This window comes from Myxocyprinus asiaticus, chromosome 37 (genome assembly GCF_019703515.2).
Source record: "Myxocyprinus asiaticus isolate MX2 ecotype Aquarium Trade chromosome 37, UBuf_Myxa_2, whole genome shotgun sequence".
Lineage (NCBI taxonomy): Eukaryota > Metazoa > Chordata > Actinopteri > Cypriniformes > Catostomidae > Myxocyprinus > Myxocyprinus asiaticus.
The window spans coordinates 34,049,739-34,074,804 of NC_059380.1; the positions used below are offsets into that span (position 1 = coordinate 34,049,739).

The 25,066-nt window shown below is 38.5% G+C and overlaps 1 pseudogene; it reads left to right on the forward strand.

The window, feature by feature from the left end:
* Positions 1–14,562, forward strand: part of LOC127428023 (testis-expressed protein 264 homolog) — a 119,360-nt pseudogene extending 104,798 nt beyond the window's left edge.
* Positions 14,563–25,066: the final 10,504 nt, after the last annotated feature.

Consider the following 25,066-nt stretch of genomic DNA (forward strand, 5'->3'; position numbering starts at 1 on the left):
AGTATTCGCTCATCTGCCTTTAGACGCATATGAACTTAAGTGACATCCCATTCTTAATCCATAGGGTTTAATATGACGTCGGCCCACCCTTTGCAGCTATAACAGCTTCAACTCTTCTGGGAAGGCTTTCCACAAGGTTTAGGAGTGTGTTTATGGGAATTTTTGACCATTCTTCCAGAAGCGCATTTGTGAGGTCAGACACTGATGTTGGACGAGAAGGCCTGGCTCGCAGTCTTCGCTCTAATTCATCCCAAAGGTGCTCTATCGGGTTGAGGTCAGGACTCTGTGCAGGCCAGTCAAGTTCTTCCAAACCGAACTCGCTCATCCGTGTCTTTATGGACCTTGCTTTGTGCACTGGTGCGCAGTCATATTGGAACAGGAAGGGGCCATCCCCAAACTGTTCCCACAATGTTGGGAGCATGGAATTGTCCAAAATCTCTTGGTATGCTGAAGCATTCAGAGTTCCTTTCACTGGAACTAAGGGGCCAAGCCCAGCTCCTGAAAAACAACCCCACACCATAATCTCCCCTCCACCAAACTTCACAGTTGGCACAATGCAGTCAGACAAGTACCATTCTCCTGGCAACCGCCAAACCCAGACTTGTCCATCAGATTGCCAGATGGAGAAGCGTGATTCGTCACTCCAGAGAACGCGTCTCCACTGCTCTAGAGTCCAGTGGCGGCGTGCTTTACACCACTGCATCCGACGCTTTGCATTGCACTTGGTGATGTATGGCTTGGATGCAGCTGCTCGGCCATGGAAACCCATTCCATGAAGCTCTCTACGCACTGTTCTTGAGCTAATCTGAAGGCCACATGAAATTTGGAGGTCTGTAGCGATTGACTCTGCAGAAAGTTGGCGACCTCTGCACACTATGCGCCTCAGCATCCGCTGACCCCGCTCTGTCATTTTACGTGGCCTACCACTTCGTGGCTGAGTTGCTGTCATTCCCAATCGCTTGCACTTTGTTATAATACCACTGACAGTTGACTGTGGAATATTTAGTAGTGAGAAAATTTCACGACTGGACTTGTTGCACAGGTGGCATCCTATCACAGTACCACGCAGGAATTCACTGAGGTCCTGAGAGCGGCCCATTCTTTCACAAATGTTTGTAGAAGCAGTCTGCATGCCTAGGTGCTTCATTTTATACACCTGTGGCCATGGAAGTGATTTGAACACCTGAATTCAATTATTTGGATGGGTGAGCGAATACTTTTGGCAATATAGTGTATCTTTCAATAAATAAATAAATCATAAAAATGTTTCAACAATTAAACAAATGCATCAATCAATAAATAAATCATGAAATGTGTCAATAGAAAAATAAGTATACAGTATATGTCAATAAATAAATAAAAGCAAACAATTTATTTTATATGTTATTTATATATTTATTGACACATTTCTTGATTTATTTATTGAAAGATAATGACTAGAGCTGTCAGTAGATACATTTTTTAATCGCGATGAATCATAGTTTTTGTAGCTAATTGCAATTAATCGCAGATTTCGAAAATGCTGAAATTTGACACTGTACAGTTGAAGTCAGAAGTTTATATACACTTAGGTTGAAGTCATTAAAACTAATTTTTATTAACCACTCCACAGATTTAAATTTAGCAAACTATAGTTTTGGCAAGTCGTTTAGGACATCTACTTTGTGCATGACACAAGTAATTTTTCTGACAATTGTTTACAGACAGATTGTTTCACTTTTAACTGATTATATCATAATTACAGTGGGTCAGAAGTTTACATACACTAAGTTAACTGTGCCTTTAAGCAGCTTGGAAAATTGCAGAAAATGATGTCAAGCCTTTAGACAATTAGCCAATTAACTTCTGATAGGAGATGTGCTGAATTGGAGGTGTACCTGTGGTTGTATTTTAAGGCCTACCTTCAAACTCAGTGCCTCTTTGCTTGACATCATGGGAAAATCCACAGAAATCAAAGACCTCAAAAAAAAAAAAAAAACATTTGTGGACCTCCACAAGTCTGGGTTATCCTTGGGAGCAATTTCCAAATTCCTGAAGGTACCACATTCATCTGTACAAACAATAGTACGCAAGTATAAATACCATGGGACCACGTAGCCATCATACCGCTCAGGAAGGAGACGCATTCTGTCTCCTAGAGATGAACGTAGTTTGGTGCGAAAAGTGCAAATCAATCCCAGAACAACACAAAGGACCGTGTAAAATTGCTGGAGGAAACAGGTAGACAAGTATCTATATCCTCAGTAAAACGAGTCCTATATTGAAATAACCTGAAAGGCTGCTCAGCAAGGAAGAAGCCACTGCTCCAAAACCACCATAAAAAAGCCAGACTACAGTTTGCAAGTGCACATGGAAACAAAGATCTTACTTTTAGGAGAAATGTCCTTTGGTCTAATGAAACAAAAATTGAACTCTTTGGCCATAATGACCATCGTTATGTTTGGAGATAAAAGGGTGACGCTTACAAGCCGAAGAACACCATCCCAACCGTGAAGCATGGGGGTGACAGCATCATGTTTTGGGGGTGCTTTGCTGCAGGAGGGACTGGTGCACTTCACAAAATAGATGACATCATGAGGAAGGAAAGTGATGTGGATATATTGAAGCAACATCTCAAGACATCAGCCAGGAAGTTAAAGCTCGGTCGCAAATGGGTCTTCCAAATGGACAATGACCCAAGCAAAGTTGTAGCAAAATGGCTTAAGGACAACAAAGTCAAGGTTTTGGAGTGGCCATCACAAAGCCCTGATCTCATTCCGATATAAAAATTTGTGGGCAGAACTGAAAAAGCATGTGTGAGCAAGGAGGCCTACAAACCTGACTCAGTTACACCAGTTCTGTCTGGAGGACTGGGACAAAATTCCAGCAACTTATTGTAAGAAGCTTTTGGAAGGCTACACAAAATATTTGACCCAAGTTAGACAATTTCAAGGCAATGCTACCAAATACTGACAAAGTGTATGTAAACTTCTTGCCCACTGGGAATGTGATGAAAGTAATAAAAGCTGAAATAAATAATTCTCTCTACTATTATTCTGGCATTTCACATTCTTAAAATAAAGTAGTGATCCTAACTGACCTAAGACAGGGAATATTTTCTACAATTAAATGTCAGGAATTGTAAAAAACTGAGTTTAAATGTATTTAGCTAAGGTGTATGTAAACTTCTGACTTCAACTGTATATACTTCTTTTCCTGTCAAAATGCATTTATTTCCATTTTAGGAAAGTGAGCGAAACAATATGTAACAAAATGATGGTTTATTAACATTTTCCAAACAAAGCCTTCCACAGTATAAAGATTCTGTAAAATAGCACCAATTCAAGAAATATTAAACGTTTCCCAAAGTCTAAGTGGGAGTTTGACATTTTGAAAGAACTAGTGCCCACATAGGTTGCATATTTATTGCAGTGGGCATTAAATCTCTTAAACTCTCATCCTCCACAATATTAATCAGCCGGTGGACTTTGACTATCCGCTTTCCTACAGCAACTGTGAGGCTGCTTCATGATTCGTGTCAGAGTGTCAACGGCAGCATTAAATGCCACTTTGAACTCCACACTTGTTAACAAAAACATCTCATTCTGCATTTTGGTAATAGTTAAGATGTGCTTCTGTGGTAATTAAAATGCACCTTACATAGGAAGCGCTGTTGTGTGTTTTTGTGGTTTGTCTGTCAGTGTAATGCCTCCAGGGCGAACACATTACAAAGGTTCCACCCTCCCAAGAAGTGTTGGTTAATGCTATATTAATAGTGTGTTAATCACGATTAAGAAAAATTAACACATTACATTTTTTAATTAATCGCATGTGTTAATGCGTTACCGTCGACAGCACTAATAGTGACATATATATATATATTGATGCTTTTAATGAAAGATTTATTTATTGATATGGCACAGTAAATCCTCCCACAGGAAATGGCTTCAAAGGGTCATGTTCAATCAGTGGGTTCTAAATTTCAACCAAACAGCCATTGTTTCCAAATAGATTCAGAATGTTTTTTTAAAACACAGTAAAAAATTTAGATAAAAATAAAGACCTGCTTTCCACACTGTTTTTCACTAAATGAACACAGGGAAAATTATATTTAATAAGTTTTGTTTATATGCACAAACCTACAAATACTTTGTTATAAGCATTTACCTAAATATATTTTAATAAAATTGAAAAGTGCCAAGCCCTGGGACGTCCAACAACATTTTTGAATGACGACACAAATAAAAAGTCACTTTGAAGTGATTCACAAAAATTATTCCAACTTGCCAACTCTAACAGTATTTCTGGAAGGTTAAATCAGATATGCAATTAAAGCATCATTGTCTTAATGTCCTCATACTTGTGAAACTTGTCTAATTATAAGGTCTAATTAAAAGGTCTACATTTATATTGCCAGCAAAATCAGTGTGAATACAGTATACTGTGAATATTTTTTGCCCAACTCTAGTATGTTGTTGAGTACGCATGTTGATTGCATATGAAGGACACTTTTGTTTTGACCCTGACTCTATCACTGCTTCATCTTTTTTTATCTCTCTCTCTTTTTCAAATACTCCTCCCTGTCATCCTTTGCTATTCCCCCTTCATCTAATCTGTCCTTCCCTACTTAGAAAAATGCCACATTGACAGGAAGAGCAGTGGGTAGATAAACACAAGTGATCTAATAGACACACAAACACTCAAACCTTCCCTTCATCTTAAAAGCTCTGACATAAGCAGAAAAAAGGCTGAGAAGCAGGCGGTACTGATGCGTTTGTAACTTAGACATGCTGACGTTGAGGGTGTGGGGTCCCCTCACAGGCAGCAAGAGCACACACACACACACACACACACACACATGTCTCAAAGTGTGTTAAAAAAAAAGGTAGTGTGTGGTGCCTCTTTCAGTCTGTTAGTATGCTGTCCTCTCCCATACCGTAAACTTGTGTGTGTGTGTGTGTGTGTGTGTGTTGGAATTACTGTGTACCCTGCAGTAATAGATTAGTATATCTACAAAAAACTGTGCCTCATGTTTTAATGTTTTTTCAGTATTGAACTGGAATAAGAACTAGGTTTTTACATTTTCTGGTAAACACATCAGTGGTGCAGTTTACCCGGGCAAAACCAGTGTGTTTTGATGAATGGGACCGTATTTAAGGACCAGAATGTTATAGAGACTTGGGGATGGGCTCTTTTGACTTGGGCCAGTATGCAACTATGCAGAACATCCTAGCAACCCCTTAGCAACACTATAGAAATGACTCGGAACACCCTTGCAACCATACTAAAAAACACTCAGAACACCTTAGCAACTGCATAGCAACAACACGGCATCCACCCAGAACACACTAGTGAACATACTGTATTGATCTGTTTCAGGTGATGTCACTGTATGGCTGCATCGCCATGTTTGTGACCAAAATTCCATATGCCTTCAGTATGCTGTACTGTGGGGTGCAGCAAAAGATTGCAAATTTTTAATTTCTATTTATAAATCTTGAAAAGTTGATACTGCTGTTAAATTACCAGAGCCAAAATGTAATTTTTCTTTCAATAAAGTTTTATCTTTTAAGTGACAAGGCTTCTTTTCACGAAAGTCAAGCAGTGATGAAAGGGGAGAGCAGATAATAAAACACTTGTAGGTCTTTGCTCAATTATTCAGACATGTCAGTTATCTGTACACGTGTCAATTATATTTATAACATCATTGATATGGATACAATTAATCTGGTAATACACATAGGACAATGTTATTCATAACATCCAGACTGTATAAAGGTATGTCATAATTGTAACATTGTAATAAATAAAAAGCACTAGAATGTGAATATATAGCATATATTTAATGTGTATATACTGTTAGTCAATAAACAACACATCATAAGATTATGAAGCACAGACTTATTCACACCACCAGACTACAATGTAAACATATTAGTCAAATACACTAATATGCCTCGGTCGCTTTCTGTGTATCCTTCATGAGCAGCTTTTATATTCCTACATATGGTATCATCACAGACGTTTTGTAATATTGTGACCAAATCAGACCAGAAAACAACACAAACATTTGTAACTTCTGAATTTTAGAAGTCTACTTTATAGATATTACAGTTTCATTTTCTGTTAAAGCATGATTTTCTGTAAAGCTGCTTTGAAACGATGTGTGTTGTGAAAAGTGCTATACAAATAAAAATGACTTGAATGAGAGATGTTTATGGTGATGTACCACTGGACGTGTGTATCGCCGGTCATATCAGACTCGCTGGTGTGCGGAGATGAATCGTGGATAAAATATATTTAAATATCCACGAAAGTTAAATTTGGCAATATTTGTGCTGTCTTCAGACTTGTACACACCTTTCCTGGAACTTGGCATGGATCAAAAGCATTTTTTTTTTTTTTTTCTTGATTTTTCTAGTTTTTCTGGTGTTTTCCATTCAGCGCCATTGTTTCCTCCCACTGTTGGTCACAAATATGGCGGTGGTCACTGAAACAGGTCAATAGCAAAAATATTCAAACTTTCAGAACACCTTAGCAACAGCATAGCAACAAAAAGGCAACCACCCAGAACACCTTAGTAACCATAGGTATAACAACATACTAAAAATACTCTGAACACCTTAGCAACTGCATAGCAACAACATGGCAACCACCCAGAACACCCTAATAACCGTACTGTATAGCAACATAATAAAAACACTCACATCTTAGCAACAATGGCAACCACCAAGTACACCCAAGCCTTGTGGAGGCGACTTTTGCATGGGCAGAAACCATTCTTTCCATTGAGTTCAATGTAACAATTCACATTGTTGCATTTCTGTGAACAATTTTTCACAGAAATGTGTTTGTTGGTCGTGTTTTATGAATAAAGCTCATTGTCTTCAGAAAAAAATGAAATCTAATTATCTAGAAAGGTTTTGTTTTCACACACTCCAACCAGAGGTGTATAGTAACAAAGTACAAATAATTCATTTTTTTTAATATTTGTACTTTACTTGTGTATAAATATTTTTTTTGAATTTTACTTTCACTTCACCACATTTGGAAGAGAAAATTGATACTTTTACTCCGATAAATTTCTCCAGATCCTTTCGTTACTTTTGCGACTGAACACCGCAAAAAAATAACAGCTGTATGTGCAAAAATGCATGCAGATCAGCGATAGTTCAGCGATGAGTCAAATCTTTTAAATTTGATTAATTTGAACTAAACAAAAAGATTCAAAAATCTGTCTGAATGATTCGTTTAGCGAGTCACAAATCTGAATCAAAATCACAAGCGAAGCACGCGCCAGATTAAGTGTTTCGTCTAGTGATGGGAAGATCGGATCATTTTACTGACTTGGATCTTTGAGTCTGGTTCAGCAAAATGAACGAATCTTTTTCAAGTAATTTCGTCCATCATGTGACATAGGCTCTACAGGAAACATAATTGATTAGTTCACCTCCCGAGTCGGTCTACGGAGTTTTGATCTGAGTCTTCGTTCATTTGACACGTGACCTCCAGGCTTAGCACTTGTTCACGAGTGACAATTACTGGTCTTTTTTCATTATTTTTGCAGTTGTTTGTATGGTGATCAGTACATGTCAGTATAGCAATACATTTATTTTTAAAATCATAAGAATTGTCATGATGAATTATTTTCATGTATTTCATGCAGGAAGTGTTGACACGATATTTTATCCCAAGTGTAAAATTAGTTAATAATTAATTAATGCTTGATTTGGGACTATTCCCATCAAGAACATAAGAAGAAATAAATAAATAATACAACGAGGGGATGCATCATGAAGGAAAAATAAATTACAGTTTATTTAAAATCAACACAATAAACAAGTAAATAATATGGGGTTTCCTTATAGCTCTTGTAGTCTATGATATTTTCTGACGAGAAGATAAAAGTTAAACAAAGTTTAAAATATTACTTTTTATTACCAGATTCAATGGGAAGGGAAAAAACATCATGACAGAAATATTCACAAAGTTATGAATTGCAAGAAATAAAGAAGCTAAAATTAGTGACCAGAAACACTTCGTGTGTCTGTAAGGGCAAAAATAATGCATCTCAAACTGCTTGTTGGGAGCATTAAGAAAGTATTAAGTTCTGCGTTCACACTGCCAGCGACACGTAGCTACAAAACAACCTCATTTCATTCATTTTCAATGAGAGCTGGCGACTTCTGGCGACACGAGCGATGGCGATCGCTACCGACCGGATGTGGGCGTGTCCAGCGACATGACAAAGTTGAGAAATGTTTAACTTTATGCAAAAGAAGAGCGACAGCCAATATGAGAGAAGACGGTAGAGCTCACGCTATCCTTCTCTCTCTCAGCTCCTGCAGTGAAGGAAAGGTGGAGGAAAGACTAATCCTTGCTGTTATCAATTTACTAGTGTTATATGATATGTATCTGCCCACGTACAGGGACATATTTAAGAAAAATGATGGATGGAAAGGTGTATCTGAGATCGCGGGGATTCCGAGTAGGTTTAAATCATCAAATAGCCTGTAAAATTAACTATTAAATAATTTGTTTTGAAAATGTGTTACATGCAAACGAAACCATATAAATGATCAGATATATGAATTAACATACCATATTAATAACCTTACTAATATTTTTATAATAATATTAATTGTATTAATATTAATTGTAAAGAAACAGTGCTGTTTAGACTCTCCATACACACCACTAGCGACCTAACCGCCAGCCACTGGCGACATGCAGCGACAAAGTCGCTGGCAGTGTGAACGCAGCTTAACTTATGTTTGCAATACAGAGACTTTGCGGCAATGAAGGACTTGTACCCGAAGTATGTTTCCTGAACAGAGCTGTCCCGGGGCAAATGAAGGAAACACGAGCACGGATTTTGCACATGCGAGGCTGCGACAAAATAAACGAAGCACTCTCTGAGACTACTCATTCTTCCGAGTCATAGAAAAGATTCGTTCAAAATGAACGAATCGTTCATGAATGACCCATCACTAGTTCCGTCGTCTGTCTCCACTGGGCAAGACAAGAAATTGCCCATGTGAGTTACATTTCTTTTTAGTTTTTTTGTTTTTTTTTTTTGACTAATTTGATAAATTTAGGCTTAAATATTATGAAAGCTGTTAAATAATTAAGTTATGTGCGATCAGTTTCCCGCCTTTGCAGGAGACGTGTTCATATATAAAAGTCAATCACATACATTTAGGTAGGGTGATCATATGTCCTCTTTTTCCGGACATGTCCTCTTTTTCGGACCTTAAAAAAGCCTCCGGCCGGGATTTCTAAATTTGCGAAAATGTCCGGGATTCGGCTTTAGTTGCATTATGATGTGCATCTGGTCTAATAATTCATTGTGTGTGTGCGCATATTTGCATTGCTTTAACCCCTCTTTGTAAGTCCCGCCTTCTCGCACACCAATTGGTCGATTATAAGAGGCTTGCAGCAACTATTGGCCAAATTCCTGCCTGTCAATCTCTCTGTGAACACGCGAAGCGCTGTTGTGTTCGGCATCAAACAGTTGCTTGACAGTAGCAGCAAATGACAGCTGAGTGGAAACAATGCCCAAACAAAAGTGCAAATTTACAGAAGATTTGCACAAAAAATTCCCATGCTTTCGTCCAGGTCGAGATCCGTGGGAAGCAGAATGTATGACATGTAAAGCTGCCACTTATGTGTCAACTGCTAATAAAGGTGCAAGTGATTTAGAAGCACACATTAGCTGTGCGAAGCATAAAGGGTCAGCAGAAGGTGAAAGTTTATCAGGTAAATTAACGGACTACTTTTTGCGACCTGGTAAAATTGTTATCACATTGCTTCATTTTCCATGGCCATTCAAAATAATAGTAATAGTAAATGAAGGTACACTCATGGCATAAAATATTTTATTTTAGTACATGGACATTCAAAAGAATGTTGGAAATTTTTATTTATTTATATATATTTATGTTATGCTAATAGAGAATTAAAGTTTGCATTCATAGTAACAATGTTTTGAACCCTATTATTCCACCCCACCCCAAACTCCCCCTCCCCACCAGAATATGGTCACCCTAGTTTAGGTTTTACATTTAAACAAGGTATGATGTGTATGAATAATTACCAGCGCTCATGAAAATGTCCAACAATATTTTTTTTATATATATTTTATGAAGATGTGAATGGTCTTTGCCTGAGCAAAACTAGTTTTCTGGTGGTTGCTAAAGTGTTATATTTGCTTTGTAGCACGTTTATGCTACAGTATGTGGTAACTAGGGTTTTCTGGATGGTTGCTAGGACATGCTATGCAGTTGTCAAGGTGATCTCTGCTGTGTGTTTTGGCGCATTGCTACAGAATGTGGTTGCCAGGTTGTTACTATGCTGTTGTTAAGTTGTTTTCTGTGTTTTTTTGACCATTGCTCTGCAGTTGCCAGGGTGTTCTGGGTGGTTGCTGGGTTGTTGCTTATTGGCCCAAATGAAAAGAGCCCACCCCCAAATGTCTCTTTTCTGGTCACTAATATGACTCAACTCCCTCCTTCAGTGTTCCAATTTTTATGGACTGTAGTGTTCATTTACACTCATCCCATAAATATGATCATTCTGATGTGACTTGAATGCGCCATGAAAGGGATAGTTTATTTAAAAATGAAAATTCTCTCATAATTTTCTCACCCTCATTCGATCCAAGATGTGTATGACTTTCATTTTTTTTCCGGAAGTATATCGCTGTTATGTAGGTTAATTCAATGTAAGTGAATGGTGGCCAGATCTTTGAAGCTCCAAAAAGCACATAAATGCAGCATAAGAGTAATCCATAAGACTCCAGTGGTTTCACCAATGTCTTCTGAACGGATCCAATTGGTTTTTGGTGAGAATAGACCAAAATATAACTCCTTTTTCACTTTAAATCTTGACATTAGCAGTCACCTTGGCAATCAGGATTTCAAGCTTGATTACACTTCCTATAGCGACATCTAGGGCTCTGCGCATGCATCAAGCACTAGAAAGTGAAATCATGATCGTGCCTTGAAATTGCAATGGCAAGATATACAGTGAAAATGAGTTAATTTGGTTTGTTCTCACCCAAAACCATGATCATGCCTAGAGATTGCAATGGCAAGATATACAGTGAAAATTAGTTACAATTTGGTTTGTTCTCACTCAAAACCAACTGAATCGCTTCAGAGGACATGGATTTAACCACTGTAGTAGTATGGATAACTTTATGCTCCCTTAATGTGCTTTATGTAGCTTGAAATGTCTGGCCACCATTCACTTGCATTGAATTGACCTATAGAGCTGAAATATTCTTCTAAAAATCTTTGTATGTGTTCTGAAGATGAAAGAAAGTCATACACAAATGGGATGGAATGAGGGTGAGTAAATGATGAGCACCACCAATCAAATAAGTTTCCATGGGTTTAATGAACTGTTCTTTTACTTGAGTCAATTTCCATGCAGGTATCTTTACTTTTACTTAAGTATGACAACTGGAAACTTTATACAACACTGACTCTAACACACTTCCAATGTCTACACATGCAAACACTAAAAAACACTCATCTGCTCCTCTCCACCACCACATCTCACACACGACTGCTAATTAACAAGTAGAACCACAGCAGAAACAACCTGGAATAGCTGATTAAACAGAAGAGAATGAGTTACTCTTCCTCACTCTAAAATGAGAAGATGTTCAGGGAATTATTAAAAGGAGGAGGGCATGAATTCTTAGCAAGATTTAATAGGCTACGCTAACAACCATATTTATTAACAGCCATTACAGTCAAAATTTTCTATTCTCATGATAGCCATAAACGACACCTGTAACCACAGTGACAGTGACTAAAGTGAATATCAAAGGGTGGCGACTTTAATAACATCAAAAAGTCTTAGGGCATATGACACAACGTTCTTTAATAAATGGGTACTATCGAGGCACCAAATTATCCATTAAATCCTAATTAAACGACAGCGGCTTCGGAGTAATCTAAAGCCTAGTTTATTCAATGGACAACGCTAAACTTTTTTCTCCTGAACGAACTCAAGCACCCTAGGTGAACAAAGCTGCCGTTTCTACTATGCGCGGCATCGTTTTAAAATTTAGCTTATAGCAGAAAATAAATAAAGATGAAGTCACATACAGACCACTCCCATGATTAGTTTTGACCTATTTTCAATGTTCTTCGACTTGTCGAGTTTTCTTAGGTCACGAATTTCAGTAATGTGCACAAGCAGGAGAAATATCACCAAACACATTATCAGTACAAAAAAGCTTTTCGTCCTAATTTTTTTTTTTTTTTCGAAATTAAGCCTGTTCGCCCAGTAAATATGAATTAGCCATTGGGACGTGTCCAGACCACAAAAATGGAGCGCTAGGAGCAGCTTCAGTGGAAGACAGTGACTGGATCTAAAACCTTTTGATGACACAGCCAACACACTCTCACGGCGAAATTGTCAGGATTCGTACGACTTTTCTAAATTTGGCTAATTCGTATGATATCGTGCGACTGCACTCGTTTGAATTCCTACGACTTTCACTACAGCCAATGACATCGCTGGACATTGTTTCCATCTAATATGTGACAATTACTTGCTTCTGTCACACACAACAGCTTCCTATCATGTTTACACACTCTACTGATTGGTTAGGTTTAGATAAGGGGTTTGGGTAAGGGCATAATATTAATGTAGAGCCGAGGAGGGCGGGGCCGGGCTGGAATGAGACACACCCGGTCCCCAATCAGCCTGATGGGGCACACGAGGGATAAAGGCGGCCGGGGACGACAGTTCGGGAGAGAGAGAATTACAGACAGCTGTGCTGTGTGTTTGGTTGTGTGTTTTGTTTAAATTGTTCATTAAATTATTATTTAAGTTGTCAAGCCGGTTCTCGCCTCCTCCTTTCCACTGAACCCCCTTACACTGGTGCCGAAACCCGGGAAGGAGGAGGGATTCCCGTCGCAGGGTCCTTGACACTGCCGTCCACCCAGGGGAGCGCCGCTGCCGTCCGACGGGGGACGGAGTAGCCCGACCACCCGGACGCGGGTGCGAGTGGGGACGGGACTCCCCGACCACCTGGAGCGAGGGAGCCGCTGCCGGGGGCGGAGGAGTGCCCTGCCGTCCCCCGGGAACACGGAGGGGTCGAGAGAAGACCGCCATCCGCAGGGGGAGGAGGGAAGTGACTCCCCGACCGCCTGGAGTGGTAGGGCCGCTGCCAGGGGCGGAGGAGAGTCCCCACAGGACGCCGGGAACGCGGAGGGGCGTTCTGTCCGCTGGGGATCGGAGGTCTGACTCCGGTCCGCCCGGGAAGGAGCGGCTGCAGTCCGCCTGTGAGGGTGGAGTAGTGATCGAGGACCACGCGACGCCGCATCAGAGAACCGGTGAGGTTTTTTTTTCTCTCACTCCTCTCTCTCTCTCTGTCGCTCCGTGTTGGCCTTTCCCTTCCCAGGTCGAGGAAGGAGGACCCGCCGGCAGTCGGGGCATGAGGCACCCCCCCCCCCCGGAGAGGAAGGGTGGGGGGGATGTACGTCATGCCGGGGGCTCCCCGGCCTGAGGCAACGCCGGGAGGAGTGTAGAGCCGAGGAGGGCGGGGCCGGGCTGGAATGAGACACACCCGGTCCCCAATCAGCCTGATGGGGCGCACGAGGGATAAAGGCGGCCGGGGACGACAGTTCGAGAGAGAGAGAATTACAGACAGCTGTGCTGTGTGTTTGGTTGTGTGTTTTGTTTAAATTGTTCATTAAATTATTATTTAAGTTGTCAAGCCGGTTCTCGCCTCCTCCTTTCCACTGAACCCCCTTACAATTAATAAGTAAGTCCTTAAGGCCTCGTGCGCGGAAATCGCATTACTTCCGCTTTAGACATCCGTGAATTTGCACGTGATGAAGTCGTACAAGTTTATGCGGACAACTTCATGCAAGACCATACGAAATAGCCAACTCGTTAATTATGTATGAATTTTCATGAAATCGGGTTGGACACAGCTTATATCTCCATCTCTGTGAGATACCATAACCATACATGAATAAAATTATTAAAGAATTTCACTGTAGGATGTTATAGATAACTAGTTGTCCAGTGCGGTTCTGTTCATATAACACAGGGAGTCTGTTCAATTATAGAAAGTGGATGTCACTCTCATTTATAACCAAACTGTATGTAAACTTAACCATATTAAGGACTCTAATTCTGCTGCTATGTAAATGTTGCCATAGCTTCTTATTAGTGAAAGTGTAGCTTGCTCACTGACAGATGCTGCGGAAATTAATCACCTAAGCTCTTGTTGTTGTGTTTTGTTTGTGTGATGTGTTAACACACAGGCGCTGACTCTCACAGCAAGTGCAGTTCGGAGAGCCACCTGCCTCCCTCGGAAAGCCGAGACACCTCAACTGCCCCGTCCACCACACGGATGCATTCGCATGGAGATGGGCACTGGGAGTGCAATCGGGACTTTGACCATGTGGAGAAGAGCGACACCTCCAGCGTCTCCTCTTTGAGGAGCTGTATCTCGAATCAGACAGGATGGACAGATGTGGCCGCACCCCTCCACCCCTCATGGAAAGCAATAAAAATAACCTGCATGGACAAGAAATTATGGTTGAGGAACAGTAGTGAGAGTGGGAAATGTGAGGAAACTGAAAACTTCTTTAGTTGTTTTGCATTGGTGTTGGAAAAAAGTGGAAAAAAAAGGTGCTTCTTTTGATAAAAAAAATGTGTTTTGTTAGGATTGTTGTCCAACCTGCTGAAGAAAACAGCTTAAACCAGCCTAAAGTGGTTAGCTGGTCTTCCAGTCTGGTCAGGCTTGTTAGGCAGGTCTGTTTTGTTGGATTTAAAGGGATTTTGGCAATGAGACCAGCTTGTGCATCAGCTACACACCAGTTTGCGAGGCCTGGTGACCAGCTAGACCAGCCTACACCTGCTAGGACCAGCAAACCACCTTGGACTGGTTTAAGCTGGGAGTTTTATCAGCAGGGCATCCTAAAGAGATAGAATTGTGGCTGTTAAAAATTTTATCAGGTTACCTGAATTACTTTATAGCTTTGTTTATTGTACATTTGTACATTCCTAATGACTGAAGCTAAAACTGACATTCTCTTCTAATTTGATGTGTTAGTTGTTATTCATGTAAATGTTTGTAATGTTGTGCTTTCAATTATTTGAGTCTGATTTGTTATTTTCTGTCCACATATGCAATCTTCATTGCTCAGTAATTACTAATTTGTACCCACAGAAACTCCTGTAACTGAAGATTTGTGTGACTTGAATATTCATTCATCAAAGCCATATGTTCATAGACAAACCAAATCTTTATTTGCACCAGAAACTGACAGATAATTTTACCTTGGGTGAAGATGGAAGCAGATTTGCAACACTTGTTGTTTGCAGCTGAAGTTATTTGGGGCACACAGTTATCTTATGTACTTTGATAGATCATATTTGATCATATAAATGGTATTTGCATATACCTGATTTTCCTCTGATATTACAAATTACACCTGATCAGTGTAGTGAGCCTAGATTTTTTGAAATATTACAATGGTATTTTCTATACATTGAATGTTGATACATTTCCAGTATGATATTCAGGTGTTGCTCACGATTGACAATTTTTAATTGTCTTCTTTTTATATATAGAAACAAACGTGGGCCTCAGTTGATGTCTTGATGTGTGAAAAGTTGTCTCTCTTTTTTTTTCCTAAATTGAGCTGTGTGAATTCACACAGGACAGAACTGATATGTTGATTGTTTAGATACAGTTCAGAATGTTTCATATCTATGTCTGATTTTAAGTATTAATTATTGTTCTTCTAGTTGTTGACTAAATAAAGAGTTTTAACAGAAAGGACTTTGATTAATTGTTCCTCCTTCACAAACCTATGCTATTGGTGCTGTAAAAATGTCATACACAGCTCAAAACACTACCCGTGTGCTTAATTTTCTTCACTGGCAGTATTTTTGGGCCCATGCTGGCAACAGTGGGGGTATCATGTCAGCCAAATTTACATCACTTTCATTTGATTTCATTAGCTCAAACTGTCTTATGTAGCTTAAACATCAAAAACACCTAACAAATAACCATTGTCAATCGTTTTACTGTACTGATGAATAACTAAAAACCAGCCGTTTTTAATAAACTGACACATTGATTTTATTTTGGGGACTTAATTTTTATCTATCAGGATTGAATTGGGATCGAGAATAATGTCAGTTTCATACCAGAATGAAGTCAGACCTGAATGGGAGTTTGCAGTCGATTGTGTAGAGGATGAAAATATTGTCTCAGGAACTAAGCCATATTTATTTGAGCCTTTTCCTGCTGGGAACCGAGACGGTGACCGCAACATGGAGGGTTAAGGTCAAGTTCACCCACGAGAGCATCTTGATATATCCCAGTGGTGCTTATTTTTCAAATCTTTCATGATTTGCTATTATTTGTCATAAAATGTATTACATTTATGGGGCAGCATTAAATTATTGCATTAATTGGCAAGATTTTGACAGGCTGCATACATTATGTCCTTTGAAATAACATGCAATGATGAATTGTGCACCATAATCCCTATGTAGTCATTGCTGGAAAAATCAAGTTGTCTTAATTACATACTACATGAAATGTCAAGTTTCGGGCTCATAACTCAAATATCAATGTTCCTTGAACTTATTATTCTTAAAAATCCTTAGACTTAAGATTTTAAGTGTTAATAACTCCAACTATTAAGGACAAAATTGAGGCTACAGGGAATAGCCACAATGCCTTGTGCTTGAATTATTTAATTATGTTTCCTTGATCAAAGGGAACATATGGGGTAATTTAAATACTTATTATTAATAATTCAAAGAGATTTTAGCTCTTTTGTAGTATTATTTATATTGCTTTGTTGCAAATATTTGTTTCTTGTGATGTCACCATCAGGGTGATGTGTGTCCCACTTTGGTGAAGATGGACCCTGTTAACTCTTTCACAGTTCTATTTTTGCATGTGCAACTGAAGTACAGGCATATACGCATTTCTGTGGAGAATTAAGTTCATTTAATGATTGACCTAAAATAAGTTAAAATCTTCATTATTTAAAGGAACAGTCAGTATTTTTTCCCCCATTAAAATTGTTTTACTCCTAAAGAAATGAATTGTAATTTTGAAACATATGTATAAAATCATGACCACTCACATGAGATGAGGACTCTTATAAAGTCTTATCAGTAACCTTATAAAATCTATTTTATTCTACATGGGGCAGGGGTGCCCTCATCGGGGCTGCCATTTTAGAATCACATGACCAGCAGAATACTACTTGCTTGATCTCAGTAACCATCTTGTTATTGGACACTTTCACTCTTGGATTAAATTAATCATGGCTGATTGTGAACAGTGAATTTCTATAATGGCATCTGTAACTGAAAACTACTGATTTTGAATAATGCTGCATCCACACCACTAGGTGTCACTGTAAGTCCAAGATGACACGAACAAAAAATTTACTGAGTGCACCGTTAAGCTATGTTCTTGTATAACCTAAATTTGAGTCCATTCAATTAAAATTAATACATTGAAACAAAAACATTTAAATAGCAAATCTGAATTAAGTCTACTTGCATCTAGTAAGTAACATTAACTTAAATAGATATGTTCAGCCTATGTGGACACGAAGATAAGAAAGCTTAATTACACAGCTTTACTCAATTAGTTGAGTAGAGTCAATTTATTAGGGTTTTCAGTGTGCACATCACACCAGGAACATGTGTATTAATAAATGCATTAGGGTCAGTTTTGATTTCATTTTGACTTTAAGCTGCCCTCCAGACATACACAAACTACCCCCTCTTTGTATTGTTATGTCTACATAATACAATAATTTGATAATCAAATTAAGCTGTGCCCTATTACTGTCACAAATCATTGATGAAACACTCACATTTAGCTAGTTAATTTAGATGATTATTAGCCCCCATGGTGGTTCTATCCATTCCTCAGGTGCATCAGTGGCAGGTGTATTAATGACTCTCCTAATAAATACAGTATCTATGTGTATCAAATGTTCAACAGTGGCGGCTTTACAAAGAATCCTACAGCTTGAACACAGACGGCGATGCAGAAGTCAGGTAGTGTATATAAATGCCTTCATAAGGGCACATTTCTCACTTGACTCTCTATCTGATGATGTCACCATAAGAAAATTCCGGATTCCAAGGACCAAGATCTTCGAATTGCTGCAGGTTGTGAAACCACACCTTCTGAGGGCCACAAGAAGAAACTATGCCTTAAAGGTGCTATATGTAAGACTGACAACAAGCGTTTGAAATGGGTACTGCAGTCCAAATTCAAAATATCCAATAGTATCCAGCTGCAGACCCACAGCACCAGCTGTTTCAGAACAGCAGCGCCAGAACCGTAGCCAGAGAACGGAAGTGAGGGGGAGTTATTGACAACGAGATTAGCATGGCGGAGAGCACGGTGAGTTGTTTGTAATGTTTTTGCCATTATGTGGTGATTAATTATCGTATATATCAAGTTAAGTGTTTATCTGCTAAATGCTGAATCTGTGCATGGCTTTATCATCTTATTGAAGCTTGAAATTGTTGTCATGCTTTATTGTACATGAAAAATTTTCTGTGGACTGTTTGGTTACTTTTTTAGTTGAGATAATTGTGTGGTGCTTTTTTTTTTATCTCTTGTAGAGACATATAACAATTCAGAGAAGAGACGCATTACCTCAGCTGCAACGGTGCAACAAGTGTTGCAGCAATTACCACTGCCCTTTTTAAAATTAAAATTAATTTTACATTTTAAAAAGAATTAAAAAGTCATCTTCAAAGCCACTTCAACAAGGCAGTTGTCCATGGAGGTATGAATATCTTGAGGTATTTGTTTAATATATGTAGTCACAATAAATTATAGCATAATATTTTACCAGTGTAAAAATATTAATATTGCGTAATATTGCATTCAAGCTTTGCCATTCAGAGTGTGCCGTTCAAGAGTTTAAGAAGCTTGGTTAATGGTTACTTGCATGATGTTCTGATTTTGTATGCTGTGACAGTTGTTACAAGAAAGACCCAAATACTGGTGACTGCTGTGATTTTGCATGGATTCAGAGCTTCAAACTATTTGTACCGCACAATGTAACTTTGCATATTAAGAAATCTGTTTTTATTATTTGTGTGTTTTTGTTGCAGTAAGATGACAGCCAAAATTGCTCCTGGCACATGGATGCTACTGAAAAACAAGGTTGGTTATAAAGAAGTTTGCTAAAGTTGGGACAAGTGTCAAACCCTTACATTTAACCTCATGCTTCTCCTTTTTATAGGATGTCCCCCAACAAATTGGTGATGTGGACTGTGGAGTCTTCATGTTGATGGTAAGACAAATTATGTTTTGATATAAATAAACCAATGATTGGTATGCTTCTTAAGTTGCAGTTAAAGAAAGAACAAGGAGGCAATTTTTTATTTATGACATTTACAGAGAGAATTTTCTTGATTTTGTTGTTTTTCAGTATGCTCTACATCTTGTTTTGGGAGCATCCTTTGATTTTACATCTGTAAGTTATTACAGTTCAAGTAATTGACCTTTATGATGTTGTAGCAGTTGATATTTCAAGATTTCTATATATTTTTGTCTTCCAGTGTGACTTTCCAAACATACGGATATGGTGGACTCTTATTCTTCTGGAGAACTTTGGGGTTTTCTCTTTGCACCCCCTTCCGACCAATTCTAAATTAACCAAGAAATGTATGTTACGGTAGAGAAATCCTTCAAGAGGCCCTTCCAAGTGGAGAACAAACTACGCTTAGCAGCAGTGAGGTATGTCTCAAATATAGACACACATATATATCAGTGTATATATATATCTTTGCAAATATTACATTTATAATAAATATTAAAATTACATTTTTCTTTAATATTCTCTAATGAAGGAGCTCCCAGTAGTCCGACACATCACAGAAGCTGTGAAATGGCTCCATTCCAACAGACATCTGCTCAGGGGCCCAGTGGAAGAGCCTCTTTTCCTTACAATGGATGAAGAGGACAAGGAAAAGGCCCTCAACAATCTCCTGGAACAATCAGAAGCTTCCAAAGAGCCCTTCACATTTCATTTTGTGTTCAGGGATGACATGGAGTTATTTTTGCAGGAATGTCATGACAAAATGGGCCTAAGAGTGAATTGTTCATTTGAGGAATTTTTATTTAATTATTTGTTGTATAAAGTTTGATTGTTTCTTTTAAAATTATGTTGCTGTTTGTTTTTTTTATTTAAATTTTGTATAATAATATCTAGTTGTATTGTAGTTATATTTTTATTGAAATGTTTTAGTTTTCATATAGAAAAGTGCATGCTGCACATGTTCTTGGCTTTGGAATAAACGTTTATTTTGAATGCTGTGATTTAAAGTGTATTTCATATTAATGCCAATACGTTTCTTTAAACATTATTTCTAACATCACGAACAGGAAATAATACTCACATAATACAATGAAACGGATAACATTATACAGTTGTATTACACAAGATTAATGTTTTAAAATGCTTATTGTACTGTACCTTACTGTATCATTATAACGTATACATGTACGAACTGAAAAGTGGCCTTATTTAAAAGTATGACGTTTCCTATGTAATAAAAATACGCTCCAAAACCGTAGGTGGCGCGACTCCGTTAAGAACGTATCACTTCCGTTCTGTGGCTGCGGTTCTGGCGCTGCTGCTCTGAAACTGCTGGTGCTGCGGGTCTGCAGCTGGATATATCTCAAAATATTGGAGAGATGTCTGTCCCGCCCCAGACTCGGAGCTCATGCGGGTTGCTATGTTGACACGCAAATTATCCATCTCAGCATCCGTTTTAAATGATTTCTGGGCTTTAAGCTGTCTCCATCTTCCAAAGGCATCTCCAATATTTATCCTTGTTTTACTACTCCTCTGGTCATGGTGGTTTTTAGATGGATGGCGAGGCTTTTAAGGTCGGGTGGAATCTGTTATCTCTGATCCAGTTCGTTTGCTGGCTTCCATGGCTGCAGCACGCAGTGTTGTTTGCCTGCAAACTTGTTCAAATCTAGCGATGTCGAAATACTGTTGGTGAGTGGGCAGAGGGCGGGATCACACAGGCGAAAACATAAACAGAAATTCCGGCCTGTATTGGAAACTTCAAAGTATGTAGCATTGTTATTGGAGAAGCCAGTGTTTCAATTTAGCATGTTTTCTAATTTTCTAATGACTCTCATTTTATGATTTAGTACAGCAAAAATATTATATTAATATATATATATATATATATATATATATATATATATATATATATATATATATAATCACCTTTAAGTCCAGCAAGTGTTATTATGCTGTGGGAAGTTTTATGGAGGTGGTTGGTTATGGCCTGTGGCTCAGCAAGTCTTAGGTCAGCAAGGCTGTGAAAGCAGTAACACCTTTGCTGTTACAGCTTATGAACACCACGCTGACTTTCCCCTAAACTCCTCAAAAAATCCAGTCACAAGATTGCAGTCATGGAAATTTGTTCAACTTCCTGAGGAGGAAGAGGGGGTCATGCTGGTGCTGATGATGATGAAGATGCTGCTGCTACTGATGATGATGATGATCCACTGAACCCACATCAAGGCAGAATACATCCTGCAGGAGCAGAAGTCTGAGAACATTAAGTTTGGTTACTTTTTTCATTTTTAAATACAGTTTGGTTACTGTATTTTCTATTATTTCATCTGACATATCTTGTTTTAATAAACATTTTGTGTAATTTCCAACCTTGGTCTATGTTTTTTTCCCCTGCAAACATTAACTGAAAGACTACTGCAAAAAAGAAGTGTACGTTTGTTTTCTATAACAAAGCCTATTGAGAATATTTCATATTCTATTATATTCTACTTCTGTGAACACCTCACAATAAACATAAAACCACTTACACAGACATGTTATCCCAAACAGAAATCAGATATATGGCCATTCATGTATATTTCTACAATTATTGTTCATTTATTTGGGCATATTGGCTATATAAAATCACACTGTGATTTGGGAAATTATATTTTACATACATAAAAGTGTAATATTTTGAAATATGTAAATGAATTAATTTTAGGGGGCCTGTGTAGCTCAGCGAGTATTGACGCTGACTACTAACCCTGGAGTCGCGAGTTAGAATCCAGGGTGTGCTGAGTGACTCCAGCCAGGTCTTCTAAGCAACCAAATTGGCCCGGTTGCAAGCAAGGTTTGAGTCACATGGGGTAACCTCCTTGTGGTCGTGATTAGTGGTTCTCGTTTTCAATGGGGCGTGTGGTAAGTTGTGCGTGGATCGCGGAGAGTAGCGTGAGCCTCCAAATACTGGGAGTCTCCGCGGTGTCATGCACAACAAGCCGCATGATAAGATGCGTGGATTGACTGTCTCAGAAGCGGAGGCAACTGAAACTTGTCCTCCACCATCCGGATTGAGGTGAGTAACCACGCCACCACAAGGACCTACTAAGTAGTGGAATTGGGCATTCCAAATTTGGGAGAAAAAGGGGATAAAAAAAAAAAATATATATATATATATATATATATACATTTTTCACTTAGCGCTTTTATGACTGCACTAAAAGTACTGCAGATATGCTGCATATACTGTATGTACAGTACAGATAACTTTTTATATCAGTGAAAACCATTAACATGCATATTGTGTTTTACATATATAGTCATATGTGAAATTTATCTTTGGAACATTTTGTAACAAAGATATTCACTTGTAAATAATAAAATAACTCACCTTTTTTACGTGAAAATGAAGCCAATCCTGTGTTCCAAACGTCATAAATAATGCCTTCTGAGGGCGCTTAGAAGGGAGAACAATTGTGACAGTCACGCTGGAAGATCGTTTCAAAATTTCCAATAAAAAATAAATTTTAGCACCACAACTGGAACTACGGTTTTGGGAAACGCCAACCCAGTCTCACGAAAATTTGTGCATATATTACGAGTTGGCTATTTTGTATGAATTTGTACTATTTCATCACGTGCAAATGCCGGATGTCTAATGTGGAAGTAAGCACGAATTTTGTGCACGAGTCATTAAGGACATGCTTATTAATATTATGCCCTTACCCAAACCCCTTGTATACAGGATAGGAAGCTGTTATGTGTGACAGAAGCAAGTAATTGTCGTGTATTAGATGGAAATGATATCCATTGGCTGTAGTTAAAGTCGTACAAATTTATACAAATGCAGTCATACGATATCATATGAATTAGCCAAATTTAGAAAAGTCGTATGAATCCTTATGATTTCACCGTGAGAGTGAGTAGCAAACGCCAAATCATTGAACTATGTTGGTAACCATAGTTAGCATATCAATGGACAGTTTTTCAAGATGTTGTAAGCGTCATACAGTACAAACCTTTGCAGAGGGCTGACTGCAACTTTCAGATTTGTCTAAAAAATTTCCATTTGAGTGGAAATGTTTGGAGCGATCTGTAATCATATCTAAGCTGACAGTAAATTGTACCTTTACTCTTATTCTTACTTCAGCCTGTTTGTCTCTTTTAACTCTGGACCTCTCTGCCATTGCAATGTTCAGCAGACCTCTTTTTCAAGAGAAAATTGGTCCCTTTGTGTTAGAGGTGGTCATTAATAACTTGCAAGTGTTTGCAGCCCTAATTACCATTGTGAGCATGTGCAGTACTCTCCACTGTCCTCTGAAAATATGCAAACTACTTGTGTAGAGATGTTTTGATGTATGTTTGGGATGGGAGTCTGTATGGAAGACAGAGCAAGCTTTGTCCGCATGTCAATGTGTGTCTTTCAATCAGTGACTAGCCCCCTCCTGGTTTCCATTTAATTGGTTGAGAATCCGAGAGAACCGAAAGGGCACTTGAGGGGTCTTAACACAGTGTTCTGGAACTTTCACTATCTTAAGTGTTGGCCATTACTGATGCATACTTACAGTATGTACTTACATCTCTCAGAGAGCGATAAGTACATTAAGTTTTTTCTGTACTCACCTTTTTCTGTGCTGCTTTAAACTGATGTATGGCCTCATCATTAAAATCATAAGATTTAAGACTAAAACAGCAAGTGGGCAGCCTTCAGTATTTCCATTGCTATGCCTTAAATGTGCAATTAAGCTTCTCTGTTTAATGCATCACTAAATTCGAGAACAAATGATTTTAAGATGATATAAACCAATGAGACAGTTAGAGGTTAAAGGTTAATTGTATCAGACTCAACAGGTTGCATACATCACCAGCAAGGACAGCAGACCAGTCTAAATAAAGGAAGCATCATCAAGAGGAAAAATGGTATTTTAAATTTGCATTTTGTACAACAAATACACTGTAAAGAAAAAAATTTACAGTTGTTCCTTTAAGGAGCTATTTTCACCAAAGTCCCTTTCAAGGTGTCAGTCGACTCTACGATCTTTGGAATGCTCCCGGGTAGCTATTTTCTATGGATACAAGTGGCATAAAAGCAGCTCCTTTCTAAAGTTATTAGACAAGCATGTTTTATGAATCCAAAGGTGTACAGTGTGAAACAATGGAACGTCGCGTTGTTTGGCAGCGGACAACCAATCATAAACTGCCTCAGTGATTGCCTAATTAAATATTCATGAATTTACAGTTGCAGCAACTTCAATTTAAACGTCTGAGATAAACGTTTTTCTTATTTATGTGTTTATTTTTATTTATTTTTAGCATGTTTTAGTATGTTTTAAGAAACTGAACTCAACCACAGTGGATTAACGTGACGGCAATTACGCAGAGGGAGGAGAAGTTATTTCAACAGATAGCGCGCTGGCATGCTGTCCAATCAATCTTATGAAATGTGCAAAATACGAACGTCAAATGCAGTGTATATAAAAGTACAGTGTGGAATTCCGAAACCTGACTACCCAGGATTAATTGTGTGTAAACTTGCAAAGTTAAAGCAGGATTAAGCTAACTCAGGGTTAAAACTGATCCGTAACCATTTGAATTTTAACTGTAGTTACTCCACCTATCTTCACACATTGCAATCAGAAGCTGTAATTGGAGAGAGAGAGAGAGAGAGAGAGAGAGAGAGAGAGAGAGAGAGGTGCACAGTGGGGGAAGCAGGGGGGGAAGCAGGGGGAGCTCTTCCAGCCAAACCCCACGAA